The sequence below is a fragment of the Macrotis lagotis genome, chromosome 7 (genome assembly GCF_037893015.1).
Source record: "Macrotis lagotis isolate mMagLag1 chromosome 7, bilby.v1.9.chrom.fasta, whole genome shotgun sequence".
NCBI lineage: Eukaryota > Metazoa > Chordata > Mammalia > Peramelemorphia > Peramelidae > Macrotis > Macrotis lagotis.
The window spans coordinates 54,016,009-54,031,519 of NC_133664.1; positions in this window are offsets into that span (position 1 = coordinate 54,016,009).

The following is a 15,511-nucleotide window of genomic DNA, read 5'->3' on the forward strand; positions in this document are numbered from 1 at the left end:
AGTGATGGCTGAAGGAAGAAGAAATGAGTAAACGTCACTGGTGACCCCAAAGAGTGCTGAGACAACCACTTGTTAATCTATCAAGGGCAATAATAATTAATATTAGCTCATAACTTGCCCTTTGAGATTTACCAACTACTTTCCTCACAATAAGGTTTAAGGCTGATAGTGAAATATCACTATCTTCCATACAATAGACAGTTCTGTTGTCTTTCTAGGGTTTGTATCCATAACCTGAATGTCTCTTGAAGTTTTTCTACCCTAAAGACCACTAGTCGCCCTTGGTGATGTGCAAAGATGAATAATATAGGCACAAGAATAGAATGGCTTATCAAATATTATGAAATTCTTGATAAGAAACTGATGATTTTATGGATATGGATGGTGTTTTCATCACTTATTGATTGCAAGGAAAGGCTTCAACAAAGAAAAAAATAGATTTGGAAAGGTGATGAATGGGATGAGATTTAAATTTCTGAACCATGAATTAAAATATAAGAATGAAGGCTCTTACAAGATTTTTATAAAATCTATCTTAGTGTCCCTTGAATAAAGCTAATATTAGGCAAGATAATAGCATAGATTGATTTAGTACTAGTTGAATGATTGGACCCAGAGATATCATTAGTTGGTATCATCTCAAAAGAAGCTGTTTCTATAAGAGAGTCCTGGGAATCTTTGAGAAGATGTTTCTGTTAGCATGCTTTGCTTTTCAGTATTTTTACCAATAGCATGGATGGAGAAATAGATAACGTGCTGACCAAGGTTTGAGATGAAACAAAACTTGGATTCCCAATCAGCAAGGTAGATAACATAGTTAGTACTTGAAAGATCTTTATAGTCTGGAGTCATGGGCCAGATCCAATAAGATAAATTAAAAAGCATAAAGTAAAGTTGGAAGCAATAGGAAGGCATATTTTGGCTAGATAAAACAAAAATAAAATGTAATAGGGAGATTTTCTCTTCTCTTGAATACAGTGGTGCTGAATACATACTTGATTTCCCCTGCCACAATATCTTTTTTACCACAGATTTTGCAAGTAATGGTTCTCAGTATTTTAAAAATCCACTCAGTTGATTCTAGAGGCTTAAAGAACATATGGGAGAAATGGAGGGTTTCTTGAGGTTCTCAACCTTGGGGGAGACATGTCACCCAAGGGCTATGGGGGGACTTTGGATTGAAATTCAAACTGACAAAACCTGGTACTGGGGACACCAAGATGACTTGGGGGAAAGCCTTTCTGATAGGTAAGCAAGCTTTGGGGTGAGGGAACAATAAAAAACTTTAATGTAAAAGAGAAATCCAGAGTACAGTCTCGTGTTTGGAACAGTGTAATTAATATAGAGAGGTAGACCAGATGTCTGTGGCCAAGACAAGGAAGTTCTGTAGTATCTACAGCAATTAGAAGAGAGGTTTCTTCTAATGTTTCCACTCTAGATGATGTCTCCATCATTTACTGATAAAAATGGGGAGTTACAAAAAGAATGGCAATAGACCCTGCCAACTAAGAGCCATAGAACAGAATGGAGATGGCACTGTCTGAGAACTGCAGTCAGAGCAATGCTTTGGAAGATGACAGAAGAATCATGATGGTGAAGGTGATGATGAGGAATAACAGGCATGGAAGGAGCATGCCTATTTCTCTAGGACAACACTTCCAGGTGACTCACCTGGGCCTTAATTCTACAAATCTCTAGAAAAGGCTTGCTAATACTTGGGCACTGTTAATTCTAATGACTTCTGTTGTGAGCCTTTTTCCATTATTTGAATTTGAAAACTTTTCCCTTTCTTTGAATATTGTGAACCATGCTTTCAAGAGGAAACAGTGACAGCATTCATGATTGAGTTATACTGAAGTTTCCATATTTTTGAAGTGGAAGTGATGAATGAGAGATATGAGAAATCCCCAAACAAGTATATGAGTCCTTCATGTCATAGGAGAGATTTTGTCACATGAACAGTTCTAAAAACTGAAGAAATGAAAAACCAGAATGGACCCTTCAAGAGGCAATAGGATTCTCTTCATTGGAATAAGGCAGGTTGAGGTTGGACAACTGCTCATAAGGGATGGTTTATATGATCACTAGCAAAGAGGCTATCTGTTCAGGAAATATACTAGTCTAGCTTATCTTTGAGGCAATGGACAATTCCATATTGCTCTGGATTTCTTTTCTTTAGGTAAAATGATCTGTATAATCCTGTCTTCCAGAAATCCTTTAATACTCCAGCAAACAATCATCCAATGCTTGGTTGGGTATTTATTAAAAGTGATGATTCCTTAGAGAACATATCTAGAGACCTGATAGGTGAAGTAAAGAATGGAAAAGATTTCTAGAGAACTGATAGATGGATATATGATTTCCTCCTCAACAACAAAGTAGTTTGGGGAAGTCTTGGAAACTGTCTGGGAGGGTTTATTTTTGGAATACACCAAGTTTGGAGGTGTAGAATCTCTTTGTGAGCTATGCAGTTGGGAAGGAGAAGGAGTTCTGGGAGTTGGTTTTCCGTTATTTTGAATTAATTCTAGGTCAGTTCTGAGGAGTATTGAAGATGGGTACTATTCTTTGTCCTTAAACTGATTGGAACTGCCATCAAATATTTCAGGAGAACCTGGACTTATCTCCATGGTCTCAAAGACTCCAAACTCACTTTTCAAGAACATTAGTGAGTAGTGATGGATTTCCTGCTTCCTGTAGATAATGAAGTTGGTCAAGTGAAGATCCCCTTTTGTTCCCTGTGATCAACTAATACCTGCCTAGTCTTCTGATTTGCTCTCCCTCCTTGGGGCTTTTGTGAGCATTCCAAGAAGAAAAGTTAAGAAATTGTAACATTCATAAAAATAGGACATTCAGACTTATTCTTTATTCTTAAAATAAGAAAGTGAGATATGACAAATTACAGACATGAACACTGGTATCTAAAACAGTTTGAAATGCTCATTGACAGAAAGAAAAAGAATGTTGTTTATTCATATTAAATTCTTCCAATATTTGTAGGGTCAAGGGGAAAGACTTTTTACCAGAGAGCCTTACATAGACGTAGTTTCTACCCTTCCTCAAAGAGAGTATGCTTTCTGTTTCCCTGGCTCTCACCCAAAGATTCATTCTTTGATTCATGAAGTAGATTTGTTACCCTGACTTCATGAAGAACAGCAACCCAAGGTTGTGGTAAGTCTGTGAGTCAAGTTAAATCAAGTCAAGACAATACATATATATAAAACACTTACCATGAACAGTTACTCCAAGAAATGTTGGAGATCCAATAAAAGGGTGTACCATACTTACCTTTAAAGAGGTCACAATTTAAGGGGGGGGAGACAAAGTAAAAATTGGTAATTTGTATATATTCCAGAACAGTCTTGAGTAGGTGTATAACTATTGTTGAATAGAGATCTTTATCTATAGATATAGATACAGACATATATTCATACATAGACACACACATATATGATTATTTGTATGGATAAACATATATGTGATTACATGTGTGTGTGTGTGCATGTGTGTATGTGTGTGTGCATGTGTACAGTCTAGAGGTGAGCTGATGAAGGACTGTACCACGATGATGGCAGGGTCAGACAGGAGAAGGTGGTTGATAGAGGAGATGTTAAGAAGATGGAATTACTGAAACTTGAGAATTGATGAGATATGGTCAAAGCAGAGAATGAGGCATTAAAAACAATTCCTATGATCAGGAAATGAAACTTATCTGAAAAATAGATAAAGTATTATAAGATCACAGCAGGGACCTTGGAGGTCATTGATTTCAATTTCTGTATTTTACAGATGAGGAACTGAAGTCGAGAGAGACATTACCTAGGTTTATGCCCAGGAAATATGAAGCAGAGTTACAACCCAAGTTTTTCCAATTCTTAGTTGTATATTCTTCCACCATATCATTTTTCTAAGTGAAATTTTCAGGCTGAGGCTCATTTGCTATAATACATATCCCAAATTCTTTCATTGTACTGGGAGTTTATTATGACCATTTTAAAATAATGTAGTTATTTATTTTCCCAACAAAGATAATTTCAACACTCATTTTTTGTAAGGTTTTGAGCTTCACATTTTTCTCTCTCCCCCCTTCCTTGCCCCGTCTCCCTGACAGAGAGCAATCTTATATGGGTTATCCATGTGTAATTATGCTAAACATATTTCCATATTCATCATGAATTATAACCATTTTTAAAAAGGTATCCTTGAAACTCTGTTTCCCTGTGTAAGCATGAGTATAAATTTGAGGGAAGAGAGGCCAAGCCTTTGGTCAATGAACTGGGATGTTAAATGGCCCTCATGGGAAACTAAAGCATGACCCAGATCTCAGGCCTGTGTTCTTTTCCTCTTTTGATCCCCTATAGCTCTTTGAATTGCTCTTATGTTACTTATTATATCTATATTTATTGCATGTCTTATCTTCCCTACTAGACTATTAACTCCATAGAGCAACTCCTTTTTTTTATCTGCATATCTCCTACCGGATATGACTTATTATATATGTACTGTTTCCCAAGCTCATTTACAAACTCAAGTCCTTTGGCACCATGACCAAATGACCCTAAATGATACTATCCTTATAGTAAGGTCCTTATCAATGTTGAGGATTGAAGGCCAAATGAATAATCCCTGCCTGTCATATTTCTTTTAATACATCTCAGAATCTTACCACTTGAAAGAACCTAGCACTATGCTGGCCAGCTTTTTGTGATTCATTATGAATTGAGTAGGAAGAGAAAAATGGACTGGACTGTATTTGGGAAATTGCACTGTTCTTTAAAACCACAGAAATAAAAATCTATCTTTTTAACCCTGATACTCTTCTGGTTATGTCGTATGGTTGGAAATCATGGAACATTATAGTTTTCAAAGACTGGGGTTGAAGATCACCATTGCCATCTCCATTGCAATCTCCATTGATAAAGGGCAATTGTTAGGCTATCATTAGAGGAAAAGGATAGTTGAGAAACTAGATGGACTAGACACAGAAACAGTGAAGGGTAAATGATAGACAGCTTCATTTACATCCATGAAATGTCAGGAGAACTTGAGGAAGGTTATTGAATATGTTGGGTAGACTCTTATGGCAGATTTATGGAAGGAAGGATGAGTGAAAATTACACAGGATAGGTGGACATCAATACATCATAGGATCACAGATTTAAAGTGAGAAGGAATTTAAGAGGTGACCATGTATAGTTCCCTTTTTTATCAGATGAGGCATACAGAAATTAAGAAACTTTTTCAGAGTCAGCAACTAGTGTTTGAAGCAGGACTCAAATTTAGGTCTGACTCCAAGTCCTTCACTCTGGTCATTATACAACCTAACTGGCCTGATGGGTTGCCATCTATGTCTTTGGAAGAGGTATTCACATTGACAAAATCATAGAACTATTGGAATTTTTTAATTCACTTCCCTTTCATTATTTATCAATAACCATTATCTGTCTATTACACACAAAGCATATTCAACTGTCTGAAAAAATAGAGGGGAGAGTGGGTGGGGAGACACCAGTCCCCAGCCTGATTTTCTAGACTTACTGTATATTATCTGCCTTTACACAATTTATATTCTACTAAAACCAGACTTATTGCTGTCCCCACTAAGTGACATTCCATCTCCTATCTCTGTGTGCCCACTCAAAATAAAAAAGACTTTTTTTAAGGTTGTATTTTTCAAGAACTGATTCATAAGGCTTAATCAGGAAGAAACAGAAAGTACTGTGGTCTTAACCACTTAACAATGGGAGAAATCACCAGGAATTGTAGATACCCCCACCCTGCCTCTCAGTAAGCCAACTCTATAAAGGAAAAATTTGGGTGAAGTGACTCTGTTCACCATTTGAAATCAGCAGACATAAAGGTTTTCGATATCAGCTCTGAATTACAATAAACATTTTAATACAAATTTGTTTCTGTTATAAATTTCCTTTTTTATGGTTTAACCATACTTCATTGGCCTATTTCTAAAAAAATGGTAAGAACATGTTTCCCACTAATACTACAGCCCCTTGCACTTCTATTCTTTGCTGGATGTTTTGATTACTGAAATTATAACTTTCTTTCTAATACAATTGGAAACTATTCTTTATCATCAGCTCTAGAAAAGTACTTGAAGAAAGTTTAAGGTGCATCTTTTAACTAGAGACACTGCTTCATTTCAGAAGAAATGGAATTCTCCCTTATATTTAAATAGAAACTCTTTGCTTTTGGAAAGTAATTTTCAGTGTTGGAATTTTCCTTTCATATCATTCATGTGGTACAGGGACACATGAAAGGGAAGAAAAGTAAAGTATGCAGATCTGAAGACATTTTGAAGGACTGGGCCAAGTGATTACAGAGCTACCGACACTGGTGAGTCTCACCAGTCTGGGATGAATTCACCCTGACTTATGAGACTGACTGACTTGATGTTTGTTCAATCAAAGCAAAGTTGGGATGAGTCAACCCCCCCTTATACTTTAGCCAAAGTGAACATTTCTGCCCACTGTGCAGATCATGGAATCCCACAGTGGGCTATCCAAATACTTCTAATAAAGCTTTGAAAATGAGGCATGAAAAATAACCAGGAATCCCAGTAGAATCTTCTGCCCCTTTATTAATAGCCTCTTATTAGATGGATTTAAGAAGCATATTTAGGGCAGAAAGTGGTTTGAGGGCATGAATAACTCATTAATTTTCTTTTTTGGCAACACATTGTGTCCCTTTCCAAACTTGAACCACCACCATTTGGGTACATTCTTGAGTAAAAGCAAAATGGCTGCTCAGAAGAAGCTGCCACATTACTCACATTCCAGCTGTTCCTTGTAGCCACAGGACTTAACTCTCTCCAGATGTAACCCTTCACTCCTCCTCCTTCTTAATAATTTTTGTCTTGGAGTAAAACAAAACTGAGGGGGAGGGGTTTTTCCCTGTATAAAGGCAAAGGAAGGAAGACAAATCCTTTGAACTGTCACATTAATTCTATATAATAAGCAAAGTGTGAATTTTCTCCTCTTTGAATTATTTAATAGGGAAAAATATGAGAGAAATCTATAGTATTGAAGACAGTAAGGTTTCCTTCCTTTGTCACTTGGAAGTGTGGCTTTTTCCTTATTTGGAATTCCTGCTAACCCAGAACAGAAGAAAGACCTAATTTTTAAAAGAAGAAAGATCAACTTAACTGTTATCACTGCTTTAGCAGACCTAATGGAAGTGAAAGTAGAAAGACAGGGGCAGTAGAACAGATGGAGGAAGAAGAATTGAAGGGAGGGTAAAAGAAATCTTAGGATTGTCCCTTTTCAAATCAATAGCCTTTATGTGTAATCAGAAAGCAGTTTTGGAACCCACAGAGTTTTTGAAATTGGAATGTGTGCTTAGCTGGGTTGAGATTTGTAGACCAAAAGATTATCAAGAGAGACCACCATTCCTTCCAGTTCACTTTGGTACCTCTAAGAAAGAATTCATCACAGAAATTCCAGTCTTTTTCATTGGCCCTTCAGATGCCAAGATGCTTCCCATTTGATTTTTCTGAATCTTTCACACGAATGGTCACAACAGAAAATATATTACACCCTAAGAGTATTTATCTATTGAGCAGATTGTCAAATAACTCAGATTGTCATGGTATCTCTGGGTTTGGGGTCAGAGGACTGATGTTTGAATCTCAGCTCTGCTTTATATTACTAGTATGACCCTGGTCAAAATTCTCTGAGCCTCGCATTTTTCACTGTGAAATAAGGAGTTTGGATTAGAAGATCTTTGTCCATTCTATGATTGCTTCTATAAACAACAAATAAAGTTGTTGAATGAATAATTCAATAATTGAAAACATTAATACAAGAATGCTGAGTTTCTCAATTTACTCTAATAGTGTTTGTTCTTCCAATAATTCTTGTAGCTAGTTGACTTCATGGTTCACAGTGCACTAGGCCTAGAGTCAGGGAAGCTCTTCTTCCTGAATTCAAATCTGGTCTCAGACACCTACTAACTGTGTGACCTTGGGCAACCTTGTTTGCCTCAGTTTCCTCATCTGTAAAATGAGCTGGAAAGGAAATGGCAAACATCCAGTGTCTTTGTCAAGAAAATCCCAAATGGGGGCCATGAAAACGTTGGACGTGATCAAACAACTGAACAACAATACAATATTCCTATAAGTAAATCATTCTTTCTCATTTATCAGTACAAGGGCAACTGCCTTGATCAAGGTCCAACAACACATCACTGATAAGTGAATTTTGGCTTCTAAACCCTGTTTCATTATACTTGATAATAGATTGAGCTTTATATTGATAGTTCAATATAATAAATGTTACTATAGATAGTAATTATAAAGGCCAACTATGGCCGTAGAGACGATGTGATGAAATGCTTCTCCTTTCCCTCTTTTAAGAGGTGGGAACTAAGGGGATGGAATATTGCATATACTCTTAGAAATGGTCAATGGGTCAGTTGGTTTTCCTGAATTTTTTCCTTCTATCTATTTAAAAAGGGATAAAAGAATTGTATTGAGGAAATTGCTTTGTGAAACTTGAAATATTAAATAAAGACAAATTATTTGAATAGGTATATACATAGTATCATAGATTTAGAATGGGAAGGAACCACAGAGTTCTTCTAATCCAATCTCTCATTTTAAAAATAAGAAAATAGAGGATAAATGAGGTCATATGAATCATAAATGGGCAAAGCCAAGGTTTGATCATAGACCCTTTAACTTTTAATCCTATAAACTTTCTAACATACCACATCAAATGACCAAGTGTGTGAGAGATTAATAATCTAATGTATTTGTATGTATGTGTATACAGAAATAGCATAATTCATTTATTATAATAGAAGGTCTAATGGCAGTACCAAAAGATTCATTTCCAAAAATTATTTTAACAGTGTCATTGTCACCAGAGTTAATGTAGAGATTCCCAAAGTGATTGTTTTAAGGAGATAACATTCATGTGGATATAATTTTTAAAAATTTATATTTTAAGTTGCATTACTTTTTTGCTATTTATTATATCTATGTATGTGGAAATATACAGACAGAAACATATCTTGGGCATATCTGATGATTATTATTGTTTTGATGATTATTTTTGTCCTTTGTCCTAGAAGAAGATCATGACATCACAGAGGTGATGCCATGACAAGCACATGAATTGGATTTGAGTGAGGGGGTGCTATGCCAAGTCATCCATCTCACCTTCTCCTCTGGAGCCATCTGTATCCAACCAGATATGGATCAGGACAACAGGAGATGGCCCTGGATGCAAGGTGGTCAGGGTTAAGTGACTTGCCCAAGCCAAGATCACACAGCTGGGAGGTATCGAGTGTCTGAGGTTGGATTCAAACTTCTATCCTCCTGACTCCAAGACTAGTGCTCTATCCACTGCACCATCTAGCTGCTCTTGTACATATCTAGATCTGAGATATATACACACAACTCTTTAGCTTTCCATATATATATATACATATATACATACACATATATAATATATATATATATATATATTACATTACATTACAAATATGTGTTAATGTAATGGAAGCCAAAAAAGTACCTCCTGTAACCAAAGTACTATCCCAGGTACTGAAAACTAGATGGTGAAATAGACGGAATGCTGGACCTAGAGATGGGAAGTTCTGAGTTCAAATTTGATACTTAATTAGTTGTGTAACGCAGGCATCACTTCTATCTGCCTCAGGTTCCTCATCTGTAAAATGGAGATATGAGAGCGCCTCAAATCTAGAATTGTTTTGAGAATAAAATCAGCTAATGTTTGTAAACTCTAAAGCACCATATTTGTTCAAGTTGTTATTTTGCTTGGGAATATGAAGTGAAAAATTTGCCAGTCAGGAGATGACTTTGGAGATTTGTAGTAAAGAGGATCATAGCATCATCTATCTGTAAACTGAGAGGGCTTCAGAAGTTAGCTAGTCAACTTCATTGTACAAATGCAGAAACTGAGGTCCAGAGATGTGATTTATCCAAGGTCTTAAGTGGCAGAACTAGGGTTAAAATTCAAATCCTACAACCATAAATTCTGCACCATATGTGATTAAGCAAATTAGAATATACAAGAATTATTGTATATGGAATTCTGGAAAGAACTATGGGTTTGGATCCAAATTCTATCAGCCACTTATTAACCTTGTGATTATGGGGAAAGCACTAAACCTCTTGAAGTCCAAGTTGTCCCAAATGTAAAATGGAGAATTTACCTCACCCAAAGGACAATAGACAGGTGCAAGGAGGGAATAAATAGGCTATAACATTACTCATGAATAATGAAATCCAAAAAAATAGAATAAAAGATATGGTCAAAGATATGTTCAGCTATTCTTGCATGAAATATGTGAAATATAACAGATGGATAGTCTGCCTTGTGTTACTACTTAAGGAATGTCAAGATTTAGGAGGGATGGGGAGCATCCAACCTGCGGACCATAATGGGCCTGAGAAATCATTTGGACTGGTGCTGCCACAGCAACTGCAAGCTAGGAACTTTAGGGGTGAATTAATTAAATGTTTGACCAAATATAGCAGGCTAATTTTTAAGTTGATAATTTTGTGTGGTCTGAATCACAGAAAATTATCTTCTTTCCCAGAGTTGTTCTGAGGCTCAAGTGAGATAAATAAGTATAAAACACAATTGTGAAGGATTGTAAACATGGAGGCTATTATTTTTGATGGTTTGAGAGAATAATTTGCATTTCAGCTTACAGCTTGAATTACATTCATGGATGATAATGAATCCAACAGACCAACTTATCAAGTCTAGAATTAAATTGGAGCTCTATTTCCTAGACTTAAATCTTTCATTACCTATGTTTTCCTAGAGGTGAAATAATGAAAGCTAGCATTAATCTATTCAAGCACTAAAGTCATTAAAAAGCAGTTACTTGGAGACATGACAGAGCAAGAGGAGGGGATTGGTCACTGACCTAAGTGAAAGAGAATCCTTTTAGATTTTATGATTCAGCAATTTAAAATTTTTCTGTTTGGCCTCTGGGATAAAATCCAGTGGGTTGGAGGGGTGGGGCAGAAGGCCGCTTTCCATGCTGTTCCATTAATTTTCAAAACTCCATTGTGAAGGCAATTGAACTCCCACAGATCTGAAACCCTGGGGCTTTAAGATGCATTTCTGGTCAAGGGAAATGACTACAAGATTGAGCTATGAGAGTCAACTATTTTGAGTGTCTAAAATAACTTAGAAAAATAATTGTTCTCATTTTTCAGTCAACAAAAAAGCAAGGAACTCAACATAACACTTCCATAGACCTCATCAGAAAATACATGGTAACAGATCCAGGATGAACATTCTAAGACTCTAAGTCACAGAATTCCAATTGTAAGGGACTTCAATGACTTTCTAGTTCTTTTTAGGGTTGATTATTCATCTTTAGTGTCCACCTGATTCACCCAATTCTTAGTTAGATCTCCAAGAAGCTGCAGTGTGAACAGTGGCAATACCCTGGTAAACCTGTCTTAGCAGATAGACTAAATCAGGTGGAGGGTTACTAACAGATCTCAAACTCAGTGAGTTGGGGGCATGTGTACCTTAAGCATGTGAAGATGTCCCCCTGTGGAATGGGCAGATGAGAACAATTTGAATCAATAGTCATGAAGGTGACTGAAGCAGGTGCTGTAGAGTACTTAGAGCTTAGTCAGACTTCAGCAATGCCAAGGTAATCCATTGCATCCTGGTCCATCTCCAGTTGTTCTGACTTTTGTCTTAGCACTCAACTTCAGTGATTCTGGAAGAGAGAGACTGACAACTTTGCATAAATCAAAATGTCACCCCTGTGATATCATTGATCCACTTTGAAAATGAAGAATGACAGTCAACCTCTAGTTGAAATAATTATTCACTATGACATATTTCATAAATGAACATCCATTTGCACTCGTTCATTGTAAATCTAATGGAAGAGCTGACTCTTTGGGTTTTTATCTTAATTCCTAGGATGCCCCTCAATGATTTTCTTGTCTCCAGTCTGGTCCCTTAAAATTCTCCCCCCCCCCCACCTTTATCTTAACACCTGAAAGTTTTTTCTATTGCCCTGAAAGAGGTAAAGTACCTGCATAAGTACCCAACTTATCTCTAGAATATTATTTAGGTATTGGGTGAGAGACTGTTCTCATCACTGCTAATGGATAATACAAAAGAATCTTGAAATTTAGTTTTAGTTTGTATTAGTAGCTGAGAGAATCAAGTTAGAGAATGGCCATGTATTAAGAGATTGACTGGTTGAATCCTGAGTCCTTAGGGTTTTTATCCCTTCCCATCTTATATCCATCCATTGGGGTTCGTGGACTAGGTTTAGTCCTGGGGAGTCTGGTCTCTAAGAATAGCTCCATTTACTTTACATTCATTGGCTGATTAACAAGCTTTCACTTCAGCATCTCAAAGATAATATTACAGTAAAAATTACAGTTCATAGCTTTTAAGAGTTGCAGAGTATAATTCATTTCTAAAATGAGGACTGACAAGTACTCAAAAGATGATATTAATTGGGTATGGCCAAGTAATTTAGCCCTATGAAAAGGAATGCTAAGAATAAAAGAATCAAAGCATTCATTAGTAAAATGATTACAGCATAATTTAATATCAATTTATAACTTTGGTTCCAGTAAACTGGGAGCCATATTTAAGCCTTATGAGAATGTAAAGCAGTTTGAAACTTGGGCAGTTTACAATGTACCCCATCTGGATAATGTCCAATCAAATAGCCAAACTTAATCATCTTTCTTATAGCTGCTCTCTCTGACATACTTCTGCTAGTTCTGAAGCTGGGACCAACTATTTGGTGGATGTTCCTACCTCACTTGCAGATCTCTGGATCTTTTGAAGGAAGGAAACACAATAGAAACAGGAGGTTCTAGGAACACAGGTACAAGTTCACCTCTCTGGTCTCCAACATTGTCAGTCAGCAAGCATATATTAAGTGCTTGCTGTATGCAAAAATCTGTTGTAAGTGTTGGTGATACAAAAAAGCTGCCCATTCCATCAAAGAGTTAACATTCTGATGGAGGACATATCATGCAAATAACATTGTAGATAGAAGATAAAAACATTGGAAACAGAGTGTAATATCAGAGGCACTAATGATGGTGGAGATAAAGAAAGCTGAGAATGGCCTCTTGCAGTAAGTGGAATTTGAGCTGAGTCCTGATGGAATCCAAGGAATGCAGGGGACCGAAGTGAGGAAAAAGAACATTGTAGAAATGAGAGTCATCCAATGTCAATGCTTAGAGTTAGGAAATAAGAGCATTTTTGTGAGGAACAACAAAAAGGCCAGCATGGCTGAACCATAAAGTAAGTCAAGGAGAGAAAAGTAGAAAAAGAAAGGAAAGATTGAAAGAGGTCAGGTGGTGAATGGTTTTAAATGTCAAACAGAGTATGTTCTATTTGATCACAGTTGTGGGGGACTGGTAGTAATAGTGAATCATTGGACTTTGTTGAGTAAGGCAGGGTGGCAACATGATCAGACCTGTGCTTTACGAAAATCACTGATAGTTGAATGGAGGATGGATTAGAGAGGGGAGAGAAATGACATTGGGAGACAAACAATGGACTAGTATAATGGCCTACATGTGGGTGTGACTTATGTGAGAGGAGTGAAAGGGATACATACAAAAGATGCTGTGAAAGTAGAAACGGGGGCGGCTAGGTGGCGCAGTGGATAGAGCACCGGCACTGGAGTCAGGAGTACCTGAGTTCAAATCCGGCCTCAGACACTTAATAATTACCTAGCCGTGTGGCCTTGGGCAAGCCACTTAACCCCACTGCCATGCAAAAAAAAAAAAAAAAAACCTAAAAGAAAAAGAAAAAGAAGAAAGTAGAAATGATAAGATTTGGCAACAGAATGGATATGTAAAGTGAGTTTGAGTGAGGAGCTGAAAATGACTCCAAGGCTATTAGCTTTCGAAATTGGGAAGATGGTGGTACCTTCAACAGCAGAGGGGAAGTTTAGAAGTTGGTGGGGTTTGCAATGGAAAGATAATGAGCTTTGTTAATGGACACACTGAGTTAGAGATGTTGATGGTGCATGCAATTTGAGATGATTAAGAGGCAGTTAGTGATGTGAGACTGGAACTCAGGAAAAAGATTAGGTCTGTATCTGGGAATCATCTATGTAGAGAGGATAATTGAACACATGGGATCCAATGAGATCATTGCTAGGTTAAAAAAAAAAGACCTACCAGAGAGCTTTGGAAGATACTCATAAGTAGTGAGCATAGTTTAGATTCAGCAAAGGAGACCAAGAAGGAACAGTCAGGAGGAAGAAGGAGAATCAGGAGATAATAAAATCAAGAGAACCTAGGTTCTTCCACTTGCCTGTAAGTTCTCCATATTAAAGACTGTGATATTTTGTTTTTGACTTTTATTTCTTTTTGTATCTCCAGTTCTTAGGTTAGTGCCTGGTTCATTGGAAGGGCTTAATATATATTTATTGACTTGTCTAGGAGAAGGTAATCAAATGTGTCAGATACTAGAGAGAGCAAAGATGAGGTAGACTGATAGAAAAGGTTATTGTTAGACTTGGTAATTAAGACATATTTTAGAGAGAGAACAGTTGATAGTTGTCCTTCAGTCTTGAAGACCATAACATTAGGGAAGTGATGCCATGACAAGCATATGTATTGGATTTGTGGGGGGATACTGTGTTAAGCCTCACTTTCTCCTCCAGAGCCATCTGGGTCGAGCAGTCAGATATAAATCAGGACTAGAGATGACCTGACCATGGACATGAGGCAAGAAGGGCTAAGTGACTTGACCAAGTTCATGCAGCTAGTGAGTGTCAAAAGGTGAAGATATGAGTGAGAGGAGAAACAGAGGCATCTAGTGGCTTTCTTAAGGATTTGGTATGAGATATTGATAGCTGGTAAGAATAGTTAGTTCCACATTTCATATTACCATTAGGTAAAGGCTGATGCCAAAGTCTAACTCTGAGAAGATTCATTTCTATCATTTACAAAAACATCATCATCAAATTTTAAAAAGAGCAATTTGCTGAAGACTTAACTGTCGGCAGAACAGAGCTCATAATCAAAATAAGCAATAGCCTACGGATATTAAGAACATTCTTACTGTGCTGCATCATAGTGCCTATATAAGCTAAATTCAAAACATTTTTAATTGTCAAAAGGCATCAGTATATTGCTATATTTCCAAATGAATTTTTGCCAACCATCATAAATAATAAAGACCTATTCATAAATAATTTCGAAAGGCAGTGTGTCAGACAGATTATATTTTAGGGGAAAAATTAAAAATAGTAAGCATGGAAATACCTTGTATTCTCCTGCTGTCAAGAACTCACTGTTGTCTTAAGCATATATAAGGACTTATGATTTTGCATCATTCCCAAGTGGGATCATTTGTACCATAATTCATCATAATATCTCATTCTTAGAAGCTAGCAATTTAATTGTAATTGGTATTCAGCAGAATGTTTCAGAACAGATTAGTTCCTAAAAGGTTGTAATAATGGATTATGTACAATGATTAGTAGATTTGATGATGATGATGATGGT